This window comes from Nelusetta ayraudi, unplaced genomic scaffold (genome assembly GCF_046127955.1).
Source record: "Nelusetta ayraudi isolate G7.1 ecotype Tasmania unplaced genomic scaffold, CSIRO-AGI_Nayr_v1 ptg000053l, whole genome shotgun sequence".
NCBI lineage: Eukaryota > Metazoa > Chordata > Actinopteri > Tetraodontiformes > Monacanthidae > Nelusetta > Nelusetta ayraudi.
This window is the reverse complement of record NW_027466103.1, coordinates 3,294,202-3,305,000: the sequence shown is the minus strand read 5'-3', so window position 1 is coordinate 3,305,000 and position 10,799 is coordinate 3,294,202.

Here is a 10,799-nt window from a genome sequence, read left to right as displayed (position 1 = left end):
TAGCTTGTGCTCTGTCTGTTTCTCTCACTTTGAAAAACCTCCACACCTCCGACATGTTTGTTTGTGTTGCCCATGGATGTTGCTGTCGTGAAGATTCAAAGAAACTTTATTGTCCGTCACATAGCGACAGTACTCAAAACAGGAAGAGGCACGAAGACGAAAATGAAGTTTTTTGAATCATGAGTCATTAGCTCTCGGATACAAACAAATAAACACGTTGATGCTGTGAAACTACTTTGGAGTAAATGAGACCGATTAAAAAAAGTTTCAACACGAGCATGACGTCATTGATCGGTGATTTATGACATTACGCCCGAGCACGAACATTTCAAAAAATGCCAAATATCGGCCGATCCGATATAGCCGATATGATTGGTGTAAAGTCTTGTGCAATTTGCGCTTCTGACACCTCAGGTGCCGCATTTCTGGGCATTATTGCACCTGCATATCATTAGTGCAAAAACCTTTGTGGATACGATGCAAAGGTGGCGGAGATTACGGCCACAAAGTCGCCACAAAACGCGCCGCAATTTACTGCTGCGCTCCATTCTTTGTGGATCTGGCCAAAAGTGTATGCAGGGGATCACAGCAAGCTGAAGTAAACTCCCAACTTCACAATTGAGCTCCTCTGGATACAAAAAAAATAAATAAAATGTGTGTGTGTGTGTGTGTGTGTGTGTGTATGTGTATTTTCAATTTTACTGGTGTGCCACACAAATTTTTCAGGATAGGTTCATGGTTGTGAGATGAGTGAGAAAGTTTCCCAAAACTCAAATCTTATTTTTGTTTTACACAGAGCATCAAGCAATAAAAAAAAAATTATTAAAAGCAAATGCTACTAAATGGTAGGTGAATACACACTGAACTAAAAATGCTAAAGTGTAAAATTATCTATTTATATTTAAAATAAGTAAATAAAAATGAATTCAAAATAAGCAATTTTTATTATTAAGGGATAATCAATAAATTATTAATAATCTAAGTTTGATTAAAGCCATAACGCTCATATTTTTCCTATAATCTCTGAACACACACACACACAACAAACAGACAACAGAAAAACATCCGAATCCAATTAATTTTTAAACATATAATATGCATAAATAAATATTATGATAAGTGCTAACAAAAAGAAATAAATATATCTATCATTTTATTGCTTGAACTGTGTTCTAGGTTATTGCTTGAACTGGTCTCTCAGAAGGCGAAAGGCGCAGTTTGTTATTACTTTCCTTACATGACTTTGCTCAATAGCTGCTCAATAGCGCCCCCTACATATCGCCATAGCGCCTTCCAGGAAAGTCGTAGAGACATTGGACCCACCCATTCGTTCAACGAAGACCTAATTTTCATAAATGCTGACCTTTGACCCCTGACAAACCGGAAGTGAGCTATTTTCACTTGTTTGAAAATATCTCAAAAACGGTAAGTGATGTGGGCTTCAAAAATGTAGTATGACACAGACTTTATGGCCCTTTAAAGTCAAGGACACTTCCAATACGTGGCTATGAACCCCATTTACTAATCCGCTCAATAGCGCCCCCCTAGAGAAAATAGGGACTGTCGCCCCTTTTTGACCCCTGAACGTGCTTCGATCCACACCAAATTTGCACGTATGTCAAGGGGGCTAAAAAATTCATCTGATGAAGAAATGAAAACTGTGGATCCACTCCAGAGCGCCACCTAAAAATATTTACATGGCCGTAGCTCCTAGGGACGTTGTTGAGACCTGGGTCCAGAACTCACGTGTTCCTCTCTTCGAGACGAACATTTCATACCGATCATATCGAGTGACAAACAGGAAGTGAGCTTTCCATTTGTTTTTCGCCTAGTTTTCTTAAATTGAATTGAGCGAAGCGTTAGTTCTGACAGGGCACGACATCAGCCTTATTAGTATTCCCCGCTGTGCAACCATAATTAGCTGTAGGCTTACGTTACTTCCCTCAGCTCCTATTGGTCAGCCTCTTTAGAAGCGCCCTTTTAAAGCCACCCCAACTGATCATCTTCCTCTGCTTCTTCATGGGCAATCGAAAAAGTTGCCTAGTAAGTTCGATGATTATCTTTGCGTTTTTTCTCACGTTGCTGCCTCTCGCCTCGATGTCTTCATAATATGCCGGGGATCAGGAGCAGCTCGTCTGCGCCCCAGAGTCGCCACAAAGCTCCAAATCCGAGGCTGTCATCTGCAATGAAGGCACTCCTTCTCTTCGCCAAAGCTCCCGGCTCATAGTGAAAAGCTATCCGGTCCCTTCTATCAACGAATGCCCAATACCGAAGATCCTGGAGTTTCTATTTGCCAATGGCTCCGGTATCCTCCTCGCGTCCTTCCTCCGTCTCTCGAAAGGCATCATCGAAGCGAAAAAACACCTCCAACCATACCGTTTTTAGGGACGTTATCTGCGAGGTCCACCCATCGCGCAGAGCCGAATTGGACACCTACATTGCCATCATCGCCGATCTTGCTATGACCTATGGCGGAACCTCGTTTTACCAATACCATAAGTCATTCTCAGCTAAATCTGCTATGTTTATTCAGAGATTTAACCAAAGGCTGTTCTGGTCCGTGTTCAATTTGGCTCTAATTAGCTGGCACTGCACTGGCCGTCAAGCACTTTCGTGCTCTATTTGCGCTTCCTTTGCACATTCCTCTAATCTTAGCCCCAAATCAGTGGCTGTTGTTCATCCTCCGAAATGCTCAGAAACGGAAACAAGGTGACACATTTTCCTACTACAATATGCTTCATGCAGATTCATGCTTGCAGCTTTTGCGGGGACGGACACCCCAAATCCGTGTGCCCTAGATGAACATGCCTCGGACGGCAGAAAAAATAAAGCCTTCTACCCCTGTCAACGTGCCAGAATTGGGAAGGGCTTTGAGAGATCATCCCAACCGCTGCTTTATCAATTACTTGATAACTGGACTAATTCATGTTTTTTTAGCTTCCTAAAACGTCTTTCATCTGTAAAAATTTACAATCAGCATCGAAGGAGCCCAAGATAGTTGATACTTTGCTGGAGAAAGAAGTGAGGAAGGGCTTTATGATTGGGCCTTTGACACTTCTCCTTTTCCCATCACTCGTGTGAACCCCTGAGGCGTCGCTACCTGTAAATACTCTGGAAAAAACGCCTTATAATTGACTCTAGAATGTTCACTTGACCTCACATGCATGTTTTGGGACAGTGGGAGGAAGCCGGAGAACCTGGAGAGAACGCACGCAGACACAGGGAGAACATGCAAACTCCACACAGAAAGGTCCCAGGTCCGGGCCCCGGAATCGAACCCACGACCTTCTTGCTGTGAGGCGGCAGGGCTAACCACTGCGCCACCGTGTCGCCCAGTTTCGGTCCTTTCTCTTGGAAAACGGAACGGTATTTCTTTTTTTTTTTATGACGATGTTCCTTAATCTTCCTTGGAGATCAGGTTGTTTACGGACGCAGCTCCCTCAGTTGGTTTTGGGGGGTTCTTCAACAACCAGTGGTTCGCTGATAAATGGCCAAAATAATTGTGTTCTTTACCAAATAACATTACTTCAAGCGCCTTAATGGAAATCTACCCTATTGTCATAGCATGTCTTCTGTGGGGTAAGGACTGGTTGTGAAAACAAATCCTTTTCTTCTGCGATAACGAGGCAGCTGTAAACTTCATAAACAAAGGCCGTTCCACCATCACCTTGATCAACAGATTCATCAGACGTTTCACTTGGGTTTCTGTCCTGTTACAGCTCGGCCCTGAATACTGACCAAGCTGGTCGATCTGGGAATTCCAACACCCACCCGTAACTGGATCCTTGATTTCCTTACAGACAGACCACAGCGAGCCTGAAATTTGGGGAGAAATGATTCAATAAGTGGCCTGACCATTTTCACAAAAATGGATGAAATGTTATATTTGTTCCCATCTGTCTCGGGACATTGTGTCAGCCAGCCACCTGCGGAACTTGACATCCACTTGACCGGTACATTCTTGACCTTCGTAAGTGAAAATCACTCATGTACACTACAGCGCCAATAAACTGCTCCAATTCGTTTTGATCTAATTTGGTTGGATTTTGTTGTGTGGAATACAGATTGCTTTGTTCCACAACATTATCCAACCGATCAGCATCAAAGAAGACTCTGAAATAATGAATGGGCAGACCAATTGCATCAGAATCTGGAAGAGCACCTGGCCACAATGGAATCTTTGCAGAGTTCTGTTGCTTCACTGTCTTCCATGTTTGTTTTTTTTCTGTTTGTAGTAGCAGCAGCAGCAGCAGCTGATTTCCCTCTTGCAGCACTAGATGCACTGGTGCAAGGAGGTGCATCATGATTTTCACAGTCTTCATCACTGCTCCTATCGTCAGTGCTCTCACCACTGCTGCTGTCATCACCTGGTTTAGGAGTCACTATCCCCACTGTGACAATGTCATTCACTCCCTTCCAGAGGAACCCTGCTTTGAAATGCACCTAGTGGCTTCCCATAGAACATAGATGCATTCATTTTGTTCTGAGTATCCCCCCGCCGAAAAAAAAAGGAGGGGGGTGTGTGTGCAGAAATTGGGTCTATATTCCAGCATGGTATTTTTCTAATGACTAGAGAACTCACATTTTCTAAAGAAAATGCATGTGATTGCTGAAATCCATCTAAATACAGCGGCATGTGCATTATTAGCATTATGACTGCATTTACCCATTATGGACGGATGTAGCGATTTTGCTACAAACAGAAATCTTCAAATTACGTAAAGAAATATTCATCACATGAAGTCTATTCCAATAAATTAGCTGTAGAAGCGAAGAATAAGATGATACATTTTTTTTATTTTTTAGCTTAGCACAACTTGCGCAGCTTTCCAGGAACCGGATGTAGGTCACACTCCAAACGGTAAACCAGAGTTTGCATAAGGTTCCTGGGTACGTATTTAGAATGCACAAATCGACATTGGGGGAATGCATGCACTATCTCGGCTGCAGTCTGAATGCAAACGGTATGATGCGAATTCGCGACAATCGCGTGAAGGGGATATATATACAGATACATATATATATGTATATGTATATATATATTAGGGCTGGGCAAGTTAACATGTTATTATCTCGTTAACTAATTTATTTATGAACGCCGACAATTATTTTATCGCGCATAACGCATGTTGCTCACGTGCTGTAGGACCCTTAAGTAGGGATGGGCGATATATCGGCATTTACGTTATATCGTCATAAAATTCACCGCGGTAAGAATATGTCATCTCGCGGTAATAACGATAAACTCGTGTTGATGACGTAATTACGTGCACAACGCACTTGCTGCTGGCAGCTGGCAGCTGATGTGTCGCACAACAAGCACGGGGCTGATAGCATACCCACCGTGCTCGCGAATCGATCGTGGATTGTGTGCAAAGTGAAAATAAACACCATGGAAACGATTTGTAAACATCCTGTTTTACTTTTTATTTATTTATTTTTTGGGTCGGCGGACCGGGATGTTGAGGCAGGAAACGCAAAAATGTTAGCAAACTTTTACTGGCACAACTCCGAGTCAATTTTAGCATGGACCTTTTCAGGCTTTGTGTTCTATAGTTACTCGAAGCAGACGTTGAACTCTGCCGTTTATCCACACCGTCTTTTCAAGAGCGATCTTTCTTTCTGTTCTCTGTGGCATTGTTTTTAGCGAGCTACTGTTTCTGCAAACACGGCGTGCTTCAGGTGTTCTTCTTCTTCTTCCACCTTCAAGGAATAAACTCGCGGCGCCACACCAGGCCGGGCATAGGTACTACATCATTTTCAGTCGTTTCCAGCTGCATATCCGTGTGAACAGGATTTATTTTTATTTATTTATGTATTTATTTATTTATTTTAATACGGCTTTGTGTAAATGTGTTTTTTTTTTCGAGTGCGGTTTTAAATATATGCAGTTTCAAAAAATAAAATCCAAAACATGGTGTTGAATTGTTTTACATTTTTTATCGTTATATCGCAATAAATGCTAGAAATTATTATGATAAAAATTTTAGTCCATATCGCCCATCCCGAGCCGTGAGTTTCTAATGTTTATATTTGTGACGCACTTCTTTAACACCTGGGTAGGGGTGTGTGTGTCACTGTGGGGTGTAGCCACAACGCCATTTAATGACATTCACCCGTGCGCCTCGGATGGTTTGGTGTGGTGGGGTGAGCGTCGGAGGTAATTGTGATAAAGACTAAAGTAAATAAAAAAGAACCTCGAAGCAAGACTGGAAATATTTTTGCATGCGCGTCAACAATTACTCCTTCGTTTAGCCCACGCGGCTTATTTATTTATTGATCGCCAGTTAGCCGCAATACATGCTTTTATTTTGTAAAAGTGTGTTGCTGGCTTCTGCGGAACCAAGAAAGAAAAGACTTTGTTCATATGGTAGAACATTAAAATAAAAGTGCACTATACACTTCTTTTAAATTCATTATTGGATTTTGTGTATACAGTGTGATTAATTGTGATTAATCAGGGAAATCATGCAATTAATTGCGATTAAAACTTTTAACCGTTGCCCAGCCCTAATATATATATATATATGTATATATATATATGTATATATATATATATGTATATATATATATATATATATATATATATATATATATATATATATATATATATATATATGTATATATATATATATATATATATATATACATATATATATATATATGTATATATATATATATATATATATATATATATATATATATATATGTATATATATATATATATATATATATATATACATATATATATATATGTATATATATATGTTTACATGCATGTATTAGGGCTGTCAAACAAATTATTTTTTCTAATCGGGATTAATCGCAGAATCTTCATAAATAAAAAATAAAGTGAAGTATTTCTTACCTGTAATCGGCAAGAGGGGCCAACTAGGGGTTAGTAAAAGGGACCAAAAGGCTTACGCCGGGTTCATAATGGACACAAAAGTGGCGCACCCACGAAAATCATGCAGTTCTCTGTGACGGTCGACAGGCGCTTCTGCTCAGCTGTTGTTTACTCCCATTCAGAGCTATTTTTTCGTCCAGATCAATTTCACATCGTCCATCTTGACTTGACAACAACTACTCTCTGCCTCTTCTCTTACTCTTTGCCTGTTTGTGATCCCCACCCCCGTCCCATTGCCAGCCCACTCTGTTGCTCTCTTTCGTGTGTGTGTGTGTGTGTGTGTGTGTGTGTGTGTGTGTGTGTGTGTGTGTGTGTGTATGCATGCGTGTTTGTTTGTTTTCATCTCTCTCACACTATGTTTCGATACTGACAAATATAACATACACTAATATGATTAATCGTGGTATTTTTGAAAATTGCTTTTATTTTGACAATTCACTAGATTTTCTTGTGTTTCTTTGAGTGACTTCCTGCGGATTGCTCGCGGCTCTCGTTCAAAATAGACCAGACGGCGACACATCTCTGCAGGCACGAGTCGGCCGCAGAGGTGCGCCAGCAGAAACTGAATAAAAAGGTTTTTAAAGCATCTATTGACGGCCGCTGTGGCGGCCCTGGGGATCGTTTTTCAGCTGGAACTATGTTGAGGCTCCGCTGTGACATTCAAGCCGTATTTAAAAATTCCGAGGGTGAAATACAAAGTTTTACTAATGTGAACAAACAATGATTGTGTTAACAGCTCTTAAAATACCTAAGTTTACTTCCTCACTATTATGGTGAAACACCTTTAAAAATGCTTCAGCCAACATAAAATATGTCATCATAGACGGTGCTGTTTTTTTTGTTTTTTTATTCCTGGCATGTAAATTATCCACATCTGCTCATTACAATGACACTTAAAACGACCAGGCGACGTGAAAGACTGTGATATGACACAAAACCTGCCCACCACCACCTCCACTACCACCACAATCACCAGTACCACCACCTAAACCTACACCACCACCACCTACACACAGCCAACCTCCACTACCACCACCATCACCACATCCTCCAGCTCGGAGCAGGAGGAGGGTCACCCAGAGGACAGGCTGCCTGCATCGGGCAGAGGTCACTCTTATCCTTCCTATTCAGCTGGGCAACACACACCTGGCTGAGAGTGGAACAGCGCCTCAGCCAGGCGTGTGTGTGAGAGCATTTTTGTTGTTGTTTTCTTAACCATCTCTCTGCAGCAGCATCCATGCACTCGACAACATGTGCACAGCAGGTTCCATCCACACACACACACACACACATACACCAGCACCAATATCTAATGTCTTTATTAGCCAAAATGGCACGATGCCCATTGGCAGGGTGGTTGTGGTGGAGGTGGGGGGGATGTTGTGGGTATGTATATGTATATATACATATATATATATATATATATATATATATATATATATATATATATATATATATATATATATATGTATATATATATATATATATATATATATATATATATATATATAGCGATCCTCGTCATTAGTACAGGAAGTCGCTCCAAAAAAACGAGAAAATCTGGTGAATTTTGAAAATAAACTCATTTCAAAATAAAAACCGAATGACAAATTCAATCATATTTGTGTTATATGTGTCAGTACATTGGAACAGAGTTCTTGATCAAAATACGTCTGTTTGATCCTAGAGATGCCGGTCAGTGATCATTATGGAAGAGGTCTTGAGATGGACACCTGAGTGCTTGTTTCTATTTACACACACACACACACACACACACACACACCTACGAAAGTGAGCAACGGAGCGGGCTAAATGAATGGCACGAGCCGTGCGCCTGTTCCCGTCTGGTGTGAACTACTACATTGATTACCATGGGCGCCGAACTGAAGCACCCGGCGCTTCCGCGTCCAGTGTGAACCGGGCGTGAGAGCAGTTTGCGCCAAAGATTGTTCGTGAGTGCATGTATTTGGTTTGTGTTCATGGATGCACGGAAAAGAAAACAAAAATTTTCAGATCGTGAGCTGGCTGCCCTCACTGCCCCTCTGCTACGATAAACGCGCTACTGTGCACGCCTGGCATTACGATGCCTCCTCCGTCTCACCAAGACTGCTGCCATAATGGAAAGAAAGCCAAGACGCTTTAGTCATTATATAAGCAAGACAATCACCAACACCTGAGTACCATTTATATTTTTCATAGCCTATTTAAAATATTGGCATACATACTGTGGTCTATGCCTATCTATATATAAGATTTGGGGAGCCATTTATATATTCCAGGCTTTTCAGAGAGGAAAGTTTCACTCAGAAGCCAGAAACACTCTGACAGACAGAAGCTGCGCCTGGTTTTGGCTTGCGGTGTTTGCATCTGTCAAACTGCGTGCGGACACGAGCGCAAAATCTTTCTGGATCTGCCACTGTTTGAATGAGGCATATTTGCATTGAAGGGGGTGTGTCCTTTTGCACGTAATGACTCATTTAAATACATTCAAATGAGTCTGGCGCAGCCCTGCCGCTACCTGCGCCTCCGCATTTGCGCCGATTTTCACGTGTGCGTCCCCTCTGTGAATCGGAATCACCGTTTTTGGCGCTATTTACATGGATTTTCTGGCGCAAAAGCCGGGCAATCGCTTTGTGGATCTGGCCCTGAGACTGCAGAAAAGAAGACTAAAAAGACGAGAGCGCATTCATATTTCAGTCTGACTGTAGCTATAGTACACCAGGGTGCACGGGCAGGAAGTAGAGGAGGGAAAAAAGGCAGGGGTGGGCAAATTAAAAAAGAGGAAAGAAGGAAAGATAGAAAGAAAGAATCAAAGTCAGATGGAAGCATCTGACGCTTGTCTCGATCGGCCTACAGTCACAGCAGATATCTCTTTCTCTCCCTCTCTCTTCTCTCCCCTCTCGCTCCCCGCAGATGAGAGAATCTGACAGGAGTGAGGGGGGATCCGAGGGGTAAATCTGGAGTTGGGGGGGGTTGGATTGCGATTGAGAGAGAGAAAGAGAGATTTTTTTTCTCTCCCTCCTTTCTTCCCACCTCCTCCAGCAGCAGTGTGGGTTGGAAAGCAGACGGTCATGTGTGCAGACCTCATGACAAAAGGCCCTTTTATGTGCAGCGTCTGCAGATAGAGGAGCTGCTTTGTGCACAGATGGAGATCCTGGGTTTGCCTGGGGGGAAGGGGGAAAGGGGATGTTGGCGAGGGCGGGTGAGAGAGGGAGGGAGGGAGAGAGGAATGGGTGTCTCTGGCACCAAGTGCCATCACTGTGTCTGGTGGGGGGAGGGGTCACGGAGAAGGGAGGAGAGTTTTCTGGTGCGGCAGGGCCCGGAGGCGGGGCCCTGGGAAGGGCGGGGCCCTGTGGGGAGCAAGATAACTTTTAACCCCTTCGTAGGATCATGCAGGAGGGATGCCCGATGACTCTCCACCAATAATAATAATAATAATAATAATAATAATAATAATAATAATAATAATGATAATAATAATATAACAATAATGTAATGATAACTGAATAATGTCAAACCGAGACCTAAATGCCACCTTCAGCTAAGAGCCAGAGGTGGCCAGGCGAAGGTGAGGAGAGCAGGGGGGAGAACTGTTAGGAAACTGAGGCCCCGTTTACAAAGAGACGGCATTTTTTGAAACCCACAACCTTTAGAAACGCCCTTGAAAAAAACACATTTACACGAAGCCGTCTTCAAGAATTTTCCCATTTACACAGAGACACTGGAAACGACTGAAAACAATGTAGTACCTATGCCTTACCTGGTGCGGAGCCACAAGGAGAAGAAGAACACATGAAGCACGCCACATTTAGGTAGCAGTGCGCAAACAACATTAGCACCACGGAGAACAGAAAGAAAGATCGTATACGTGAAAAGACGCTGTGGATAAACG